The 20,570-nt window shown below is 43.5% G+C and overlaps 1 protein-coding gene across 33 annotated transcripts in view; it reads left to right on the plus strand.

Moving 5' to 3' along the window:
* FBRSL1 (fibrosin like 1) overlaps positions 1-20,570 on the plus strand; it is a 502,421-nt gene that overhangs the window by 22,762 nt on the left and 459,089 nt on the right. The window contains exon 1 of one of the 33 annotated variants that reach the window (XM_086856155.1): positions 11,627-11,870. The exons of the other annotated variants lie outside the window; for them this stretch is intronic. The gene's annotated coding sequence lies outside the window, so the exon portion shown is untranslated. Of the gene's footprint in view, positions 1-11,626; positions 11,871-20,570 lie in introns of those variants that run through there. 33 annotated transcript variants of the gene reach the window in all.

Raw genomic sequence — 20,570 nt, forward strand, 5'->3', positions numbered from 1 at the left:
AGGAAATAGGAACCCAAGGGAGGTATATTGAAGAGATGACCTTTTGAAGTCTGAGAGAAAAATAATTTGTCCCAAAGCTTACAGTTATATATTAAAAGTTGTCACCTTCCTACTCCTCTCTCCGTATCTTTCTCCTGTAGTTGTTTGTGCATCAGTCTCATAGGCTGTTTTCCCCTGGCTTATTTGCTGACTGTAGGTATGTGGTACTTGTCTGTTCTCTCTGAATTCTGTTCTCCTTGGCTGTCTGAAAAAGCCTGCCTTTAGCAGCCAGCAGCAGTGAGCAGTAGAAGCACAGGCACATGTGAGTGAATGGCAGAACAGGATTTGAGTGTTGTTGTGTGTTTTGAGAAATGGTGATCCTTCCCCTGAAGGACTGAGCTCTCAAATGTGAACCTGGCAATCCCCCTGAATTGGACTTGGCTTTCTCTGGGAACTGTAAAACCAGCAAATTTTCAAAACCTCCTGCTAATGGCTTGCTGAGTGAAGATCAATAGAGATGCTGAGAGGAGCCAGGCCTAGAGAAAAAACATATAATGCAAGCTGCCTGATTAATTTGCTCTGGAGAATAAAAGCCTTCAGAGATGAGAACAGGGTATAAAATAAGCAGTTATAGGCTTGCTTTCCACTGAGTAGAATATGTTAACTTCAGTCTGGTTAAGGGTTTCCAGCATTAGTTTTGTAATGGCATAGTATAATTTGGAGTGAGAGGGAATAGTCAGAGTATGGATGAGACCCCTGCCTATTGCTCTGCCACCCAAAGCCACCTTTACTTCTAATCCATGTGTTGTGCAAGCACAGGAAGTGAGATGTGTTGGCTTCAAAACTGGAGTATGTATCTGCTTCTAGTCCTCCAAGTAGGTTCATGATTTCTATTGTCAGTGCAGGAGTTGAAACAGACCTGGCTGTAAACAAGAGTAAGAAATTGTTTTCTTCCCTTTTGGGCGGTTTCAGTCTGTATTTAAATACAGTATTTCTTCAGGAGAATTAGAGTCATCTCTGTTCTCTGAGTCACGTTTAACCGGCTTTGTTGGGCAACCACATCTGGGGTGGGGAGTGCTGTGGGTGAACTGCTGGGTCCCAAAATTGAAGATGGGCAGTGAACAAAGCTGCCCTTGGAAGTGTTTGCACGCTTGCTGGTCAGACACTCCTAGTTCAGACTGCTGCCTTCCCGAGCCCAGTGACTTGCATGCTTGTGGTGTTGTTTCAGTGTTGTTCTTCTTGATGGCTCCAGTTAAGAGAGAAGTCAGTTTTCCAAAAGAAAAGAGCTTTAAAGGCTGTTTTCTTGCACATTCTTGTGTTGCCATGATGCCCATGCTCAGACCATTGCTGGTAAAGAAAGGAAATTAGGATTTTGGCCAAGACACTGGTCCTAATATTTTCCCTCTGTTTAGAAGGGTTTGTTAATCACAGGTGTCCAGAACCCCCAGTAAATATCCCGGTGGTGCTTCAGCAGCAGCAAAGGTGTGGTGGTGGCTTGGCTAGATCCTGGAGTGATTACTTGGGCTTTCTGCACTACTGTGTTTCCACTGAGAAGAAAAATGTTATCCTAAAATCTTGTTTTCATGTTTGTTCTCAAGCTACTTAACATGCATGGTTTATTTTTAGAGAAAACAATGTCAGCCAGATTTGTGCTAATTGTTGGCAACAGTATGTTAGCCCCTCAAATGCTGACAGGGAGACAATGTTTGGTGATTGCAGCCATGCAAAAGCTAAAAATGACTTTAATTAAACAATCATGAAGTATACTTTGCAATGTATGAGTAAAATAGTGCGTTTTTCTGTATTGGAGTTATATTTATGTAGTTCTTTTTCGCTCAGCTGATTGCAGGTGTTGTGTGACAAATTGGATCTCATTGTGTTCTGTCTTTAATTATTATTTCTGAACATATGAAAAAGATGAAGACTGTGACAAGTCCCTCTCCTCGTGACCCCTCCCCTTTGCTAGCATTGTAGCTGCTCTCTGCTTTAATTGCATTTATTTGTGGGTTTTGTTTGGTTTTTAATTTGCTGTGTAGGGTTTTCATTGGCGTTTCTTCGGTTGCGTTTTCACAGATCTTTCTTTAGTTATTTGAATGTTTGAAGGCCTTGGCTCACTTCTTAGTGCTGAGGCTCAGCTGAGCGACAAACACTGATTTTTCTTGTTTTGTGTGTGCAAGCAGAGCACATTGGGTCCCAGCTTTCTTGTGGGCCAGTCTGGGGTGCAGCACAGGTGGGTCCCTTGCCTTCCTCATGAGCTGCCCTTCCTCTGCTGAGTCTGGAGGGGCCCCACAGGATTGAGGGCTGCAGGGAGACCCCAAAGTGTTCTTTTTGTCCAGCCATGAACAGCACAGTGCATTTCTTGCCCCTGGTGTTTTGCTTTGTCTCAGGGATGTTCTGAAACTCCCTGGAATCCTGCTTGGCCTTGGGAAGAAGAGCAGCACTTGCTCTCTGAGGATACACAAAATAATTGCTGTGTATCTGGTGCAATTACCAACTGACTAATTTGGGAGTGTACTTAGGCACCATGTGGTTTATTGTCAAGTTTCATTATAATTTTGCAAAATCTTAATAAGAAAGTTTGGGAAGGGAAAAAAATCCCCACGACCCAAAAATCCCCACAGTCGGGAATGATAAATGTTCTCCAAAGTAATATTATTAAATTTATTTTTAATTTAATTTTTCTTTAAATCTGAATATGCTTGTAGAAGTTGATGCTTCTGACTCTAGGGAGGTTCTTGTTAGCAGCCTGGGGGTCCTATTGATGGCAATTGTAGTAAATGAATTTTAATAAATATGAAATTATGATTCTGTTCCAATTCTCCTACCCTACTGAAATACAATTGTGATTTGGCCTGGAACACACCTTTTTACTTTAGTTTTATAGAATAATGAGGCTTATGGGGCTGGTTTTTTTTTCATTTCTTTTCCTTGAGAAATCAATTATGTATTTTGTGTGGTGCCAGAGTAAACAGTGCATTCCAGAGCAGAGCAAAGAGCACAGCAGCTTGACTCTAATTCCAGTGTTGCATCTTGTCTACCTTAAATCTCTAGCCATTTTAAAACCACTTAGAATTAATTATTGAGCTTTAAAGCTCCCCTTCTCTGGTTCCTGCCTACAGTAGCCAGCACAAGAAAGGAGGATTGGATATAAATAAATGGTGTTGCTTTGCATTCTCTGGTTTGAAGACATTTTTTTTCTTCATTTATAACCTTTCAAGTGGAATTGCCTATTGAAACGTGACTGTTTGGTGTTGAATCAAGTGGCAGGGCTCCATGAGGCTTCAGTGCTGTGCAGTGACAGTGCAAAGGAAATTAGGTGTTTCAAAGAGCTGAACAAATTAGAAGGCAGAGAGTGCTACTTAGGGCATATTAAAATAGGAGTTTTAAAGGGCCTTTGAACGTACTTTTCAGTGGCTGGGTCAGAAACATGCTGTTTAGCTTGACAAAACTGCTCTTTCCTCTTTTGTTTGCTTGCATTGCTGGGTCTAGGGGAAGCAAGAAAGGAGGTTTTGTATAAGCAAGCTAGCCCAAAAGCTTAAATCAGTTGGGTTTGTTGTTGGTGTCTCCTAAATACTCTTTAGCACTGCTAGCGCTTGTCATATATTTCTTAGTTCTTACTTTGCCGTGGTGGTTATTAAATCCTTTTTCTGCTGCAACTCAGACCAGGTCCAGTGTGTGTGCTGTTGTTTTTTCCAGAAGGTAAATATATTGGTGTGACACCTTTAGAGCATCCTCACCACCTCTACCTGTTCTAACCCCTCCTATCCCTCCTCCCGTCTCTCCCCTAAAATGCCAGGCTGCCTGCTGTGGCCATCTTTGATCAAACAGCTTTTATTTTCATTCTGTACTGTGAGAAGCTGCTCCAATTTTAGTAATGTAGTGGGTAGAAACAAACTAAGAAACTACTTGGAGGAAACGTAGTGTATCCCAATTAGCCAGAAGAAGCAAAAGGAAAAACATTGAGAGCAAACCCAAGCAAGCAGCCAGGAAAGCCAGCACTGTTTATTTTTGGCAGGAGCTGCTGAATGGAAGCTGCTTGTAGTTAATGCTGTTGGTGGCAAGACGAAGACAGGGTCAGGTTACAGCTCGGATTCAGTGACCACTAAATGGTTTTCCTTTTTCTCTCTCCTCATTTCTTCCCCTTCTCTTCCTTTGACATAGATGCTTGGAGGACTTCTCTGGCCCTGGGTGCCCTTGGAGGAGGATGCTGGGTGAAATCATCTGCAGCAAACCCAGCAGCTCAGTAGCTGTTGCACATTGCTGAGGGTCACTGTGCCCGTTGTGCTGCTCCTGGCACAGAGAGGGCTGCTTGTATTTCAAAGCAATGCAACAGAAAACTTTCCAGGGAGAGCCAGAGTGGGCCAGCACAGTGAACTGGGGCTGTCCAGCTTTGGCAGAGGGGGCAGGAGCTGCTGCACTGGCCGCAGAGGTGCCGAGAGCCAGGCTGGCACGTCTGCCATCAGCATGCCAACAGCGTATTAAACAGATCATGTCGTGTAATGCCGGGGTTTGATCACAGCCCTGGGCAGGAATGAAGGCTTTTGATATGAGTGAAAGCGCCTGATGAAAGATAAATAGAGGAATTCCTTAGAAAACAATAGGGAGATGTGCTGGAGGATGGAAAATGTATTTGCTGGTGGGTGGAAAGAGCCCCTTCCTTTCCCTCTGTACATCTTCTACTGCTTCTGCCCCTCAGCCTCTGCGACTTTCAAAGTCACTTTTTGTTTGCTTCTCTCTGGAATTTTAAAAGGAGATAAAAGTCACACTAAAAACCAACTCCACAACAAAAAATAACCAACCCTCCCTTTCAAACACAAGCAAATGAGCACGACCACACACAAACAACAACAAAAAACCTAAACAATTTTAAAGTTAAGTTTTGTGTTCTCTTTCCTGTCAATTGCTCTATTGCTTGTTTTTTTTTTCAAGGAGGAAAAAAACCCCAAAACATAATTTGTGTTTGTTTGTAGATTAGAAGAAACTTCTCTCAAAACAGAATATGGAGTAGATGTTTCAATATAATTTTGCAAGGTAAATAGTCTCCCTCAGTCTTCCACTTTAAATACTTGAATTCCCTGTTTTACAGTTTTGGATTGAAACAGTAAAGAAAATTCCCCCACCAGCATCCTCTGAACTGGGAGAAGAGATCTTTTATCTAACCCACAGTCTGGCATGTTTATTAATACCGTTTGCTACAGTGTTACAGTTCATTAACGCCAAGTGGGGAAGTTTTAAATCCAGACAACAAATACTTTCTAATTAGAGTTAAGGGATAGCTTGTTGCAGCAGTAATCTTCTGTTTTGCTGTAATGGTTTTAAAGTAAAAAAAAAATAAAAATGTGAAAAAAAAGAAAAGCTCACATCGCTACAGAGTTTCTGTGTGGCAGAACTATTGGAAAATTGGTCATCTCCTGGCAGGCAATGTCTGTGTTATTTTTCCTTCTCCTGCCTACAAATCAATGATTATAACTAGTTTTCTCCTTATGTTGTGGTTCCCTTTTTGGTGTCTGTGTAAGAGTTCAGATGTGAAATACAGCATTACTGTACTGCTGTGTGGAAGTGCAGAACTGAGATGCATTGGCTGTAGTGCTGGGGAGCCCTGCTGCATTTTTCATATTCCCATTTAGTGAGACGCAAAGATTAGCTGCAGCTCAGTCATCCTGCAGCATTTCTGGAAGTAACTGAAAATCTATCTAATTGCAAAGCCCAAGGCTCAGAAAAAGCACATATGTGTAATTCACAAAAGAGAGCAGCTAAAGATTGGAAGGCTATTGTAATCTTATCTCAGTGGGGGAAAAATTAAGGATGTATTTGGCTCAAATTATTCTCTTTGTCTCCCTAGCTGTGAGAATCAGTAATGATCATCTTCCTACAAAACTGGTGTTTTAAATTATGTCCTTTTTGTCACTGGGTGGTCACTGCACTGTTGAGGTGGGCTTGGTGGCTGGTGCGGGTGAGATCTCAGCTGAGATTTCAGCTTCAGCAGAGGTTCTGAGATTTCAGAACCCTGAGTGCTTATACAGTGACCTCTTCATATTAGTGCTGGGATTCCAATGTGCACTTTTCCTAAGGTTAGGAAATCTCACCCTGTGGATGACACCCAGTCACTCCAGATCCTGGAGGCTCCTGCTTGACTATGGTCACATAGGTGTTGGTAGAGCTACACTTGTTTGCATACATTACATTTAAACTGCTTTGGTTGTAAACTAAGGGAAGGAAGGGCAGAGAGTAAATGTTCTATTGGTACATTTCCTTCAATGCACATACCTGTCCCAGAAATGAGTTTACAGGTAGCAGCAACTCATTGAATTGATTCATTTAGTTCAAATGTGTCCCACACCCCAAGTGGTGGGACTGAAAACCAGCTTGATAATTTAAATCTTGAAATTATTGATTTTTCACTACTGGAAAAAAAATATCTTGAATTATTTCGTCTCTAAAGGAAACATTGAATCTCTGGATGGAAATGGTTGGTTGTATTTCTGGAAAAAACAATTTGCCGAGCAGTTCCCAGAAGCTACATTTGTTCCTCTTGAAGCATCTGGCCAGGAAGAAGGTCTTGCAAGGGAATCTAATGCTCCTGACTGGGCACACAAATATTCACATACTTAGGAACAGAGTTTAAATTTTAATAGGCAAGTGTAACTGTTGAGAAAGCAGATGTACTGCTTTTAGTTCAGTTGTGCAGAGACTTCTCACATGTTTACAGTTAAGGAAACGGGAAGTCCCATGGGAGGTTGGGGGAAATACTTGGAAACATGCTGTGGCTCTCTGCTAGATCAAGGCTAATGCTGTACTCATTTTTTAATTTTAATTCTGCTAGCATTTTGTTAGCCAAAGCCCCCTAAAATCTGCAAGAAAACTGGACAGCAGTGCTTTTAGTTAATTTCTTATTCACAAGAGCCTGGAGCAATTCCTAGATTTTCTGGTAAGTTGTTGAAATTACTCCCATTTCACTACTGCTGATGTAAACCTTGCTAGTGAGACAAGAAGACAAGAATTTGCTTTAGCCAGTTTGAATGGGCCACCACAGTGTCCCTGTGACAGCTGAGCCCAAACTGTGACAGGGTGGCCCAGCTGCCTGTTGTCCCCACGTGTGTGTGGTACCAGAGCCCATCTCTCAGCTGGGCTGAGTCAGGAGTTTCCCCATCCTCCTTTTTGTCACAGTTTTGTCTAATTAGAGTTAAGGGCCTTCAGGAAGTGACAGCCTTGACTGTGGTTTGCCTTCTTAAAAAAAAAAAATATATAAATACATATTTTCCATATACTGCAGTTATTCTCTGAAGAGGAATAAACCGTACTGCAATGTTACATCCTATAAATGAGCCTGTGTAATCTTTCCGTTCCCTTTAGCGAGCTTCACCCACTCCTTGGAGCGGAGGGGAGGCTCTCTGCTGGCCTCTGCTCAAAGCACGCTTGGGCCTTTTCAGGGCGGAATTAAGACTTGAAGGAATGGTGCAGTTTGTTGGCAGGAAAACACAGTGACGCTGTGCGTCTTCTGTGAGCACCTTCCCTGACTTCAGCAGGAGTCCCGGAGCAGTGAACCCCCATGAGCTTTCCCGGGCTCCGTGGTTTGAGGCCTACGTGTGGCGACTGTAGAGACGGACATGTCTGACAGCTATGGAGGAGCCAAACAATGCCTCACAGTCAGGCAGCCTTAAACTCCGTGCAGCACCGATACACTGCTTTGTCCAAGTCAAAAGTAGATGGAGAGTGAGCTGCTAGAGCTGAAATAAGTAGGAGTAGTTGTTTTTAATTTGCAGCAGGTGAAATAAAGCTTTGACCACTTAGGTTCTTGGGGGTTTTGTTTTGTTTTTTTGCTGGGATTTTCTCTTGGTGTCAGTGGTGTGTGTTCTGCAGAAGCAGTCGGGACCATTAATCATTGAGGAACTTGCCCAGCTTTGGTTTTGGCTGAGCAGTTTGTGGAGGGCATTGTGCTGCGCACGGGTGGCACGATGTGTTTGGGGAAACGGAGGGTGTTGGAGCGAGGCAGGGAAGGGCAGCTATTGTCTGCAGCCATGCTTGCCTTGCTGCTGAGGACAGAGCAGCTGCTCCCCTGAGGAGCTCCGCTCTGTGTGGGTGAGCTGCTGTTCCTGCCCTTGCTTCCACAAGGGAGAGTGTAGGCATGGACTTGAAGGAACTTGTCTGCCATGGCAGGTTGAACTCGGTGGTGTGATTCCCCTGCCCACCTACTCCGTGGAGACTTCCTTGCACAGCTCAGACTTTTAAATATATTTTCTACCAATTGCATTTTCTTTGCAGCAAAGTGTTATGGCAGGGTCATAGTGGATGAGGGTTTTTGTGTGTGTGGCTCCTTCAGACTTGCACTTGGAAGTGTGTCTGAGGTGGAAGGCAGTGGAACGTGACTCACAGTGAGGATTATTTCCCTCCCAGCAGTCTTTGAGCAGGTTGGGTTTGATGGCTGAGGAAATGACAGTCTGACTTGTCTGTAAGGTCAGTGGGTTCCAAGCACTTTCTGTTAAATCTCTGTTTCTAATATTTTCTGAAGTTTTTGAATTCAGTCCAACAGTCATTTCCTAGTTTGTCAGGAAATTGTTTTGCTGCTTTATTGAATGAACTGCAAAATAATTCCAAGGAGGGGAAAATGTCTTAAGGAGAGACTCAGCAATGCTTTAACTGCTGGTGCCTGGTAAAACTGTGTAGATCAAAGGTACCCATCCAGCTTTTTTATCCTCATTGCTCTCAGCAATGATATTAAATTGATTCTCAGGCAACTGGAAAATGCTGGGTGGAAGTTAATCAATAAATGCACAGCAATATCTCTTCATCCATACCAGCAGGACCCTGGTTGATGGAGGAGCTGCTTTAGGTCCATTGAACCCTGAGTGCAGCAGAGGAAAAAAAGGCTGTGAAGTTTTTCCTACTCAAAGGCTTAGTGGAAGGTTTATGAGCTGGGTAGAGCATCTTTTCCTTGATCTTCCTGGGCTGCAGTTTTGATGGTGGGTCACAGCTGGATTTGGTGCTGGCCCTTGACAGTGTACTTTTTTCTGGATGTGGCTCTGGCCTTCCACCTCTCTGGCCAATGAATGAAAAACACTGCACAAGGAATTTCACCTTTTACATCAGTGTCAGTGACTTTCAATTTACAATATTATGGAAACAATATCTCTTAGTTTTCCTTTCATGGGTCATACTTAGTACTTACTTTATTATTTGCTCTCTGATAGGGTCCCACCCTCTTGCTGCATAACTTGTTTTCCTGGAGGCTGGACCTGCCTCTAGTTGAAAATATTGCCAAGCAAAAACTAAATAGCTGGCTCAGATGAACTGCTAGAAAATGTTTCTACTAAGTCTGTGTAGGAGGACAGAAAGGGAGAGGCTGTATCATGGCTGCAGAATAATGTAGAAGATATGCTAAGTAACTTCCAGTAAGTAGTAAACTTTTTCACTAAGTTGGTATTAAGAAATATGAAAAAGTGACACAATAATAGTGCACTTTGAGTATTGTCCTCCTTCTCTGCACTGGCCAGGCTTCTGCTCCGCCTGCCAAAGCCCAAGCTTCATATAATAGATGCTTTCTTAAAATAAAGCTGTATTGAAAACCAGTGAGAGGCTTTAGTGATACTAAACCCCCACCCAGTTATGAAATGCTCAAAGGGGTTTTTGTTTTTGTGGGGTTTTTTTCCTGTTGTGGTAAAACTGATAATGTGATTGGAGAAGGGGGTTGGAACTTGAATATGTGTTTTAGAAGCACCCAGACTTTAAATGTTATATTGCTGAGGTGAAAGTGTTTAAGTGCTGCTGAGGAGCAGGGTCTGGATCTGTCCCCTTCTGGGCTTGTGTAGGGTCTGGAAAAATACCTGAGGCTGGTGCTAGAAACCTTCTAAGGCTGAGGACACCCCGCATATCCCCTGGACCAAAGCCCTTCCAAAGGGTTAGGTAGTTTCCAAAGAAATGTCCTGTTTGAGATGCCAATGTTTGATCCCAGACACAACTAGCTGTGCAAAAAAACCCCTGTGTGTAATTTACTGGATTCCTGCTGCAGGGAGGCTTTTGTTTTTGATGCACAATTTGATGGGTGCCTTGGGGAGGGTGTGGAATTCCTTCCTGATAGCAGTTTTAGGGCATGAGGGAATGAACTTTCCATGGAGGCTAATGGCTCACTCACTGTAGCAAAGCTACATTACTTCCCTGAGCCAGAGGCAGTGGAAACAATCCTGAAGTGAAAGCTCTAGGTGATCAGACACTACATTGTAAAAATTTTTGCCACAAACGTATCTTATCTTGGGCTTGTTAGTGCCTTAGCATCCCTCTCCTGTCCCCACTTCCAGCTCTCCCCTCTTGTTTTACAGCTGCTGTCAGCCCCAGGTTGGGAGCTGTTGCAGCCTCACCTTGGAGGGTCAGCAAAGCTGGACTCCGTGTGCTGCCACCAGGGACTTAGGGGAGGAACATCTGTATGGCAAGAAGTCTGTTGCTGATGTTCCATGGCCCCAGCCTGAAGAATGCAGGGAAAATACCCCGGGAGCAAAGCTTGACTCGGCAGGAGAGCCCTGCTGCCTGTCCACATCGGCCAGGCCTGCTCACATTAAATCTTCTTCTTCCCAAAATGCTGCAGCAGCCCAGCCCAAAAGCTGTGTGGTAGCTTTGCCTGTTGGCATTGCTCTAGGTAAGAGTTCTCTGCAGGCTTATCTCTATCCTCTCTAAGCAGGGATGTGTCAGACCTTAATTCCCTTCGGGCTGTGTCATTGAACCTCAGCATCTCATTTTATCCCGTTACACAGAGACTTAAAGAAGATGCAGCCATCTGAGGGCTGCAGGAGCCAGGGCTGGACTGGAGTGCTGCTCCAGGAGGATCTGCCTGAGCCTCTGATGCAGATTTCTGGCATCTCTTTTCAGTCTAATGGGTTCCTGCTCTGTCTGCTCACAGGCTTCCCTCTGAGCTGAGCCCTGGTGCTCACACTCCATGAATAAAGAGCTGCTCTGTTGCTCCTGGGATCCTTGAGACGATGCTAGGAGCTGTCTGATTTGTCTTTTGCTCTCCAAATAATTACTCAGACTTTAAGAAGTCTGAGAGCAAATTTCATGGTGAAGGAACCTCATGTGTTGCACAGAGCCCAGGCTGTTCTGCAGGAAGAGTTCATGCTTTGGCTTCTGCAGGATGTTTCAAAGCAGAGGAAAGAGCTCTGTGTGTATTTATGTGTATATAGCTGTGGGTCTGATGGGATGTGGATGCCCCAGGTGCCTCAGGCTGCTGCAGAATTCAGCACAGTCTGGGGCTAGAAGAGTTTCAGGTAGAGGTTTGTTGAGCTACAGGCTGAGCTGGCATACAGTGTCTCAGACAAATGTGTCTGTGAGCCCTGATCAGAAGAACCCTTTTATTTTCTCATGTTTTTTAACTTCAGAATTTAGTTGAGCTGGATCTCAGAGCGCTCTGGATTTCAGTGCTGACTTGGACAACTGGTTAATTGTGCACAATTTTATATTCCACTAGCTGCAAGGGAAGAAAACCCCCCTTTCAAGGGTTAACTGATAGGGTTAATGGCTCTGACTACGGCCACTTGACCTGGTGTTCTGACACCAGGTGCTGTGACCAGCTGCTGGTCATTATGTAAATGAGCTTCTCACCTGAAAAGAGTCACCACATTAAGTCTCACAGTTAATAAATGGCTCCCACCTCAGTCTGGCCAGAATAAGTGCTGTTAGCTGGGGAGAAGGAGCTGTGCTGTTTCAGCGTTGTGCCTTTTCATCAGCTCAGGCATCAGAAATTTTAATTCAACTTCCAAAAACCGTTGGAGGAATTTCAAATCTTTTGTTACTGATACAAAGTCCAGAGGAGTGTCAGTGAGATGACATGCTTGGCTGTCCTCTAACAACGATACATGAGTTATGTCCTGCTGTTGCTGCCTGTGGTCTGGAAACTTCTATAGAAGGCAAGTTGGATTGTAGCTGGAAGGAGTATGCTTTTCTAGATGTTTTCAGTAAATACAAAATTACTTCCTTTTCCTTTTTCTGTTTGGTGGCCTGGAAATGCAGCTTACATATATTTGATGAAATTAAGTATGTTTATTTTGAATAAGTATATGGGGTATTTTTCTTTGCTTTGAGCTCTGTAATAGGGAAGACAGGTGTATATTCTGCTGTCATTTCTTCCTGATGGTGAAATATCAGACTGAAAGCTAGATCGGTGCAGATAGAAATTATAATTGAAAACCCCTCCAAAGAATCCCTGCCATTAGAATTGCAGTAGAATATGTGGCACAGTGTGAATTGCAGCTTGCTTAGAAAAGGGCACTGCTGTGGGAGAGGGTTTAAGATGAAGTCTGGTTGCAGGTGAGAGATTTCCCTTTTGGGTTTCCTTTGAGTGGTGGAGCAGCTAGTAATAGCAGATTTCTTTCTTCTGTGTGGCTCTTGCTATTTGTGTGCTGTGCTCATGCTGCTGGATTGTTGTTTTGGTAATAAACTGCTCAGTCACAGAAACTCTCACTCGGGCACTGGGGGGACACTGCTGTGGAGCTGGCAGATGTGGGCTATCATGACTGTTGGGTTATTTTAGCATTATCAAAAGGCTGAAAGAGGAAAGAACCATCAATATATCTTGAAGCAATGGCCAGAACCCAAGATTGGCAGGGGTAGACCAGATGCACACACGAATGCCGTGGTTAAACACTTAATAGGATTTGGGGGAATTCTTCTTTTTCCCGGGTTGATTCTCTTAGTATTTCTGTAGTCTCTACAGAACTGTGCCTTTCTTCAGTGATGCTAAAACCAATTAGGGCAGAAGTTCTGACTTAGGCTTTGAATTTTCAAGTTTAAACTAAGTTACAGATAGCTTTCAAGGTCAGTATGTAGTTGCATGCTATGAAATTTAATTGATATTTTTCTTCCCTAAAGCACTGACATATTAGCAGGCAGCTCATCACTTGCATAGTATTCCCTTGGACATCATTAAATTTAACCTGGGATGCTTTATCTCTGAAGGACTTGTATTCAAATTTTAAACGCTTTCTTTTTCCAGAAATAAGTGATAAATTCTACTTAATGTTTCCAAAGGAAGTATTGCACGATGAGAAACAGGAGGAAGGAGGATTTAAGAGTGGGAGTGCACACATGTAATACTGAGCAGAAATGTTTTAGATGGAAAAAAATGGAGAAGCTGAAGTTAAAGGTCTTTGGAGAAAAACAAAGTGGAGAGTTTAGGCGCATGAATATTGCCAAGATAGAAGTGATTTTTTTGTTGAAATATTTAATGCAAAATAACAGCATTTTCATTATTGTGCTTTATAGAAGCTCAAAATGTTTGGAGGTCATTCCTAAAGCATTACCAAATGTACAGAGAACAGACGCCATTTGTCCTTGAAAGAGCACATTTTGGGGGATCATTTAAATTACATAAAGGTAATATGCAAAAGCACTTGCCCTCTTCAGAAGTTTGGACTCTTTTCAAGTTTTCACTGGGTATCTAAGCAAGGCATTCTGTATTATTAATCACCTCATACTTAAGTCCAGATTTTTCATAGCTAATGAGATTTTTCCAGAGTGGCCAATACCTGAACAGTGCGTTTGGTATAATAATGCGCAATAACAGAAAAATGATGTGCGAGCCAAATGTTATGTGATTCCAGTGCTGGACTCTGTCCTATTTATTCCTGGCAAGAGATCACATACCATAAGGGAGTGGTGATGCTTCCAGAAATCCGTGGCACGTGATGTGTTTTTCTTCACTGAGGCACGAGGCGATGTGCCATGAAATGTCAGCTCCTTCTCTGTTTCATAAGTGAGTTTGTTCATTCAAGGGAGACAGCAGCATTTGTAATTAGGCAGGTGAAATTGCTAGGAGAAGCATCCTGTGTCCCTCTTCCAAATTCAGGTCAAGGTGTTGTGTGTGTAATCAACTCTATGAAGTAATTTGTGTTTATATTATAAGTTAGAACGAGCAAAACTCTGGCCTGTGAGAAGCTGGAGAGCAGAAGGGGATTTTATTTTAGTACATAATCAAGCGAAAAGAACAATATCTCTTTTATGTTGATAGCCAGGATTAAATTATTCTTGGACTCATTATTAAATGAAGCATATGATTAAATATTGAAATGAAGACTATTATTTTTCATATCTGCATTGGAATGAGGAAAAAGGGGGGAGAAACCCCTGCTATGGATGAGTCAGTTCCTGTATCCAAAGCAGTGGGAGAGAAAGGAGCTGTTTCCTCACAGATGAGTCCTGGGTTTGCAGCCTGGGGAGGAGGAGGTGTTTACATGTGGTTGGGGACAGCAGGCATTACTTACCCCTCATCACAGCTGTGCAGGTGGAATGAGGCACCTCTTGTAGGTGCATCACCAGCATCATCAGTGCTTGGCATAATGCTCTAGGATCTGCTGCTTTTCTCAAAGGGATCCTCTCTGCCAGCACCGAGAGATAATGATCTCCCAGAAGACCCAATTTCCTGCTGCTGACTTACGTATGTGTACATCTCTTAAAGCAGATGCTGGCTCAAAATATACATTTAAGTGGATAAATAAATACTGGAGTATTCAGTTGCTGTGGGAGATCCCAGTGAGGTTAGTGCTGTGCTAAATCCTGCTTGACCGGGTCCTGTTTTACTCAGCCTCCCTAAGAGCTGTGCCCCAAGGGTCTGCACAGCAAAGGTGATGGACAAAAAGGAATGAAAGATCATTAACCCCAAACTGCAGGAGTTGTGCTTCAGGTCCTCAATGTGTGCATTTCCAAAGCCATGTGAAAGACTTCCCAGAGGTTCAAACTCCCTCTTGTTTATGGCCCAGTTACACATGTGTGCATGTAATCTAAACAAAACCCCACTACCAGCAGCTCTTGCAGCGTATTTCTGCTTTCAGGTGGGGGTGAATGTGCTTCTTTGCCTGCAGTTTGTGGGGAAGAAGCCAAATTGGTAGAAGCATGCCTGAGAGACCTGGTATTTCTAGTTAAGTAGGAATACCATAAGGGGTAGGAACTGGGGAGGAAGTGAAATTGCCAGGCACGATTCTCAGTCTGTTTAGGTTTACCATATATGAATCAGTCTGATGGGGGAACTTGGGAACTCGGCTGAGAGATGCAAAAAACATTACTTATGGAAGCAGAAAGTGATGTTATGTTGATTTGTGTGCTACCAAACCTCTTTACAAGAAAAGAGATTTCAGTTCTGAGTGCTGTGGATGGCAGCTGCATTGTGCTGTCAGCGCTTCCTAATGGCAGTGTCTGTCCTGCTGGGTTCACTGTGGTTTCTGCACTCACTCCTGTGCTAAGGTGGATAAAGCAGAATGACCCTTCTTCCCTAAGTGAAACTAGAACATTTTAATTGATTTCCCTGCCATGCCTGCAGCTGAAGGAGTTTCCCTCATGCAATTACTGGCCTTTTTCACATGATGAAAAAATAAGAATTTGAAATGTCAGAGGAGAGTTGCGGATGAGAAATTGATTTCAAATTCAGGTGGTACATTATGTGTGACAGTCTGCAGTGTGAGCTGAGTGATGGGAAAGACTTCATGTTGCAATGTGCCATTCTCAACCTCCTCTCAAGGCACATCCCTGTTTCCTGTGTGTTGCTCCCAGTTCCTACAGCTGGGTCGGGAGGGGAGAGCAGATGAGGAACATGGTCTTTTATCCCAGGGTTACACATGTCAAGCTCTCTTGACTCCAACCACAGAGAAGTGCATGAAAGTTTGCTGCTTCTGAATAACATCCTCAGTGTTTCTGTTTCTGCCAGATCTCAGAGGTGTGATTTTGGCTGCTGCAGCTCCCCGATGGCCCCATGGCTCAGAGCATTGACTTCACTCAGCCCATCACTGTCCCCTCCCATGCCTTGGTCCACTGTGTTTTTGCAGTCTTTGTATCTATGCCATTCCCCCAAATGGGGAGAGGGAGCTTCCCAAATCATCCTGAGAATGACTTTGGTGATGAATGAAGCTGTCTGTGTTAGTTGCAAGAAACACACAAGACTGAGTAGCACAGCAATGCATGTGTTTTCTAAGGCTTTTTTCTGCTGCTCTGGTAAAATAGCTGCCCTTGCACCATTTGTTGCTTGTTTGGTAAACTTTCTCATACAGCTATTAAAAGTATTTAGTTTATTGTTGAATTGATGGTACTATTAATAGTCTAACTTGGTAGGAATGAGTGGAAGTTGGTAGGGTAGTAAAGGTAGGCCTTACCCAGGCTCCATTTTGTTATTTTTATTAGTGACAGATGTGCTTTGTTGGCATGCTGTCCCCCACAGCTGAATTGCATCAAAGTCCTCATAGTCTTGGAACTATACCATTTAGAAACCAAAAAAAACCTGGTTTGGACTGTGGAGCTGAATTTTAGATTGATTCTGCGGGGTTGTTTGTGTAATTACTTAAAAGCGTATCCCCAAACTTGCTGAGCAGTGTTTCTAAATCAGACTTCAGTCCAGTTTGCAGTGTCAGTAAACCTCACAAGTGACTTGGCAGTCGGCTTTTGAACTGTCAGTGGGCAAAGTCCAGCTGCAGCCGGGCTTGCGTCACGAGCAGCACCCGAATGTCCCACGAGACCAGTGTGTCGAGCTGCAGTTTAATGTGTGTTTTCCTGTGCCTGGGATCTTGGAGTTCTTGTAGCCATTGGAGGACCATGGGCTGCTGTGTTGATTCACATCTTTAAATAACAGAACCTGCCATGGGCTGATCGCATCGATTCCAAACTGGCAACTAATGAAGCAGATCAGATACACCAGGGAGGCTCTGCTCTTCCAGAAATTAAAGTTTTCGTTATAGAAATGTGGAAATGGAAGACTATTAATTTTGTTCTCTTGACAGTTGTTATTAAATCCTACTTATTTCATGTGGTCTCAATTATTTTCAATTTTGACATTTCAGTGCACAGGAGATCTGTGCAAAAAAAAGCCCAGTTACTCTAGAAGTTACTGACAGATCTGGAAGTGTTTTAAGTGGGGAGGCTTGGGGTTATTTCTACTACATCTGGAGCTAAAATATCCACAATGAAATTCCCACTGCCAATGCTGGAACCTTCCCCTTTGCAGCCTGCCTCAGTCCTGGGCAGGCAGCATCGTGTTCTTTATATCAGAGCTTCCCTTTCTGAGGTGCTCAGAACTGCAGGTAGAAGCAGAGTAGGTTTGTGTTCTAGCACCATTTCTAGGTGGAAAATAGTGTGAAAATGAGACCTTTTATCCAAGTCTCTAGCAGAGATTTCCTAAGCTCACGTAAGCCCGAGCTGGGAAAACATAAAGGGAAAGGTCTGTAAAATAAGATCCTTTTGCCCTTATTAATGCTTAGAGAAGGCTTCCCAAGTTGCTTGCAGTGAAGAGCATTATGGATTTTATTTTAAAGCTATGTCACATTTACTTCATTGCTCAATACAAAATATCCCAGTGCTAAATCAAACTAAACTCATTTTTTTCCCCTCCTGTTTCTGCATTGCTGGTTTGATCCCCAGATATAGAAGATCAGCAGAAATCCCCCACCATTTAAAAGGATTAGAACTGGCTGGTGAGATTTTGGCTGTAGAATTAACTGGTGGGAGCAGTTTTAAAGTAATACTGCGCAGGTCAAATGTGGGGATGCATTGTGTGTTTCTGTATTGAGCAGAAAACAAGGGGTGCAGTCCTTAAGCACAATTCTGTGGTCTTGCCTGCTCAAAATGTGCTTTTATACTTTCTGCTGGGCTTTGTGTTTCAAGCTTTCTTTTTCACTTGGCACTTGTATTTCAATTACTCCTGTTGCCTTGTACCTCTTTGCTTGCCTTTTGTGGTCTGGGTAGTCCCTTTCTTTCCAAGTGAAATTCTACTTCTGCCTCACTGGTCGTCCCTCTGGTGTGGAACCTGCTCTGCTGGTGATCATGATTAATGACCACACCAAGCCTGCTTGTCTAAACTCTTTCTGGCACAAATGTGAAGGCTGAGGGGTCCACCAGGGCTCACAACAGCAGCTTTTCACTTTATTGCATTGCCTACCACCACATACTCTCAAAACTTCCTTTTATTTCTTGGAGCAGTAGCAGGGCGCTTGTCTCAAATGGTGTGGGAGTGCAGCAGGGAAGGGTTTGAGCTGTTTGGGGTGCTCGTGGCTCTGGTTAGCCAGGAAAGAAGAGGAGCTCAGTAGAGGAAGAAGCATCCCCCCATTGCCTTTTTGTTCTTGAAGTCTGTTTTCTGTATGGCTCCCCCCTTTTCCAGTCAGCAGAAAGTGATGTTCAGAATCTTGTGCTGCTAGATCCTGCTGCTGAATCTGATTCCTCAATCTCCACCTGTAGGTTCAGGAAGTCAGTGAGACTGGCCTGCACCCAAGTGTCCCTTACACTGTGAATTATTTTTGTTAGAAATGGAAATGAGCCTTCTGAGGAAATAAGTTTGATTTATTTCTCAGAAGTTTATCTTCTTACTCTCAGCTAATGTTTCTGTTGAGTTTTTTGGTACCATCGGTACCTGATTGAACAGTTCTGCTGTGTTAATCCAAGCTATTTTCAACGTTGGTATTAAGCCAGGGTTTTTAAGGAGAATGTCAATCAAACTGACTTTGGACAGCCTTTGCCCTATTCTGGCTGACGCTAATCTTTGCTCTGGAGAGCCTGTGACCACGGCAGCAGGTGACCTGTGTGTGTCTGCCCTGTGGTGGTGTTATCTGGGCCTGTGTTGGCCATCCATGCCAGTAATTAACACCTGCACAACATCCTTAATTTTGAAGTGCTACAGGAGATGTTTTCTGTAACACAGAAGCTGTTGTGAACTGTCTGAGGGAAGTGAGAGAAAACTGGAGTAGAGTGAATTTACTAAATTAACTGTCTTGTACAAGGGGTTGGAGACAACCTTTTTATGGAAAGGTGGGGGACACCTGTCTCGGTGTGTTTGCAGTTTTCATGTGAGCAAAATTTAGGGGAAAAAATTAGATTGGGAGCATAGCCAAATTTCCACCTTTCAGAAAGTATCTTGCAAAACTGGCTCCAGTTACTGTGCTCTAGGGTTGGCTTCTTGCAAGTGCTGTGGGGAAGGGTTGGTTTGGTTTTTAATTGCTTGTCATCTGAAATAAGGCTCCAGACCTTCTCTGGCTTGGGTTAAAAAAGACCTGTCCTCAAAAGTGAGTAATTTCCTGGCTATACTTCGCTTACTACATATATGAGCCAGAAAAAGCTCTTCAGTCTCAGAAATCCAACAAGCTATCTGAAGAGTGAGGTTTCTGGTGATTTAAATCTCTGTCTCCTGATGTGTGTATTGAGCCAAATCTAGAATGCAGCTTTTCCAGTATAACAGCAGATTGATGTGCACTGGTTTTGTCACAGATGCTGCTGTAGTTAAGGACCGGGGAAAGTACCTGCACTTCATATGCAATATTAAATATTGCTTCTGAAATAAGATACTACTTTTGGTTAGTGTGTCCAGCTTAATAATTAACTTCAGGGAGAAAATTCTGCTGATAAAAGACTGGTTTACAGTTCAAGAGTTACCTGACTAATCAACAGATCCTTTTGTAAACCAAATATGAATAGCTACTCGACTGAAATGTTATTTTTAATTTTTAGAAATGGAGTGTATTAGCTAAGGCTTGGAGCTTGGGAGCTCTGACTGCAGTCAGTATTATCAGTTAGATTTTAGAGATAGGAAATTGAGGCAAATAGTAAACAATTTGCCTGAGGTTAAATGAGAAATATGTGACAGCTTCTGATGTCTCCTTTTTATTTGCTGCCCGTGTCTGCTTAGAACTTGACAGAAGCTACTTTTTGTTCCCCAACCTTTTTATAGCACCTAGCACTCTGATTTTGATTTAAGCCTTTAGCCTTTGATTTGAGAGCACAGTGGCTCCTGTAACATGGTAATGCTGAGCCCTGTGAGTCTCTCGGCATGTAACGATCAACATTTGAACAGAAGTAGCAAAAGGATTGCAAATACTCTTAATTCCTTTTCTTATGCTGTCTGATGCTGTCTGCTGTCGTGCTAATAAATTCACAAAGCTTATGTGATTAAAAACTTGAGAACCTGGTGCACTTTATGAGCTCTAATTAAAAGCGGTGGAGAACTTGAAGCTTTCTTTGAAGGGTTGGAGGTGGCTTTGAGAGCGGGTTGCTGGCAGCAGGGCCGGGGCTGTGGCAGTGTGGTGGGGTTTGCTGCAGGGCAGGATGTGGTTCTGTGCTGGTTCTACCTCTGCAGCCCCAACCAGCCTGCCTGGGGCTCCGACACAGGGAGTGTCTCACTGACTCACTGGCGTCTTGCTGTGACCTGGGGATTTTTGCTCGGTGCTGCAGTGGGTCGCTGACTGATGTGGCTGAGTTACTAAAGAGGACAAAAGAAGTGCTAGCAAAAATAGTGTTTTTCACCAGTGTCTAGTCCATAAAAGTGGTATGCTTGCGTGGTGAGTCTGTATTTAGTGGTGCCGGATTTAAAAACAGTTTCCCCTTTGCCTCCAGATCCAAGGATGGCACTTCATCTTCCCTCTTTAAATTGATGTGCTGCAGAAGATGCGCTCCTGCTCTCCTGAGCTGCTGCCTCAGGGCTGTTGGTGCCGCAGGGTCACTGATGGGATATTTCAATGCAATAGAACCAGTGTCTAATTGGGATCAATGGGTGGCTGAAACCTTTGTGTCCAGCCTGCCTGGTCTCTGTGCAGAAGCTGGGTGGGTGATGCTGTAGTCATGGGTGAGGTGATGGTCAAGGCTGAAGG

This window comes from Cyanistes caeruleus, chromosome 18 (genome assembly GCF_971803275.1).
Source record: "Cyanistes caeruleus chromosome 18, bCyaCae1.hap1.1, whole genome shotgun sequence".
NCBI classification, from domain to species: Eukaryota; Metazoa; Chordata; class Aves; order Passeriformes; family Paridae; genus Cyanistes; species Cyanistes caeruleus.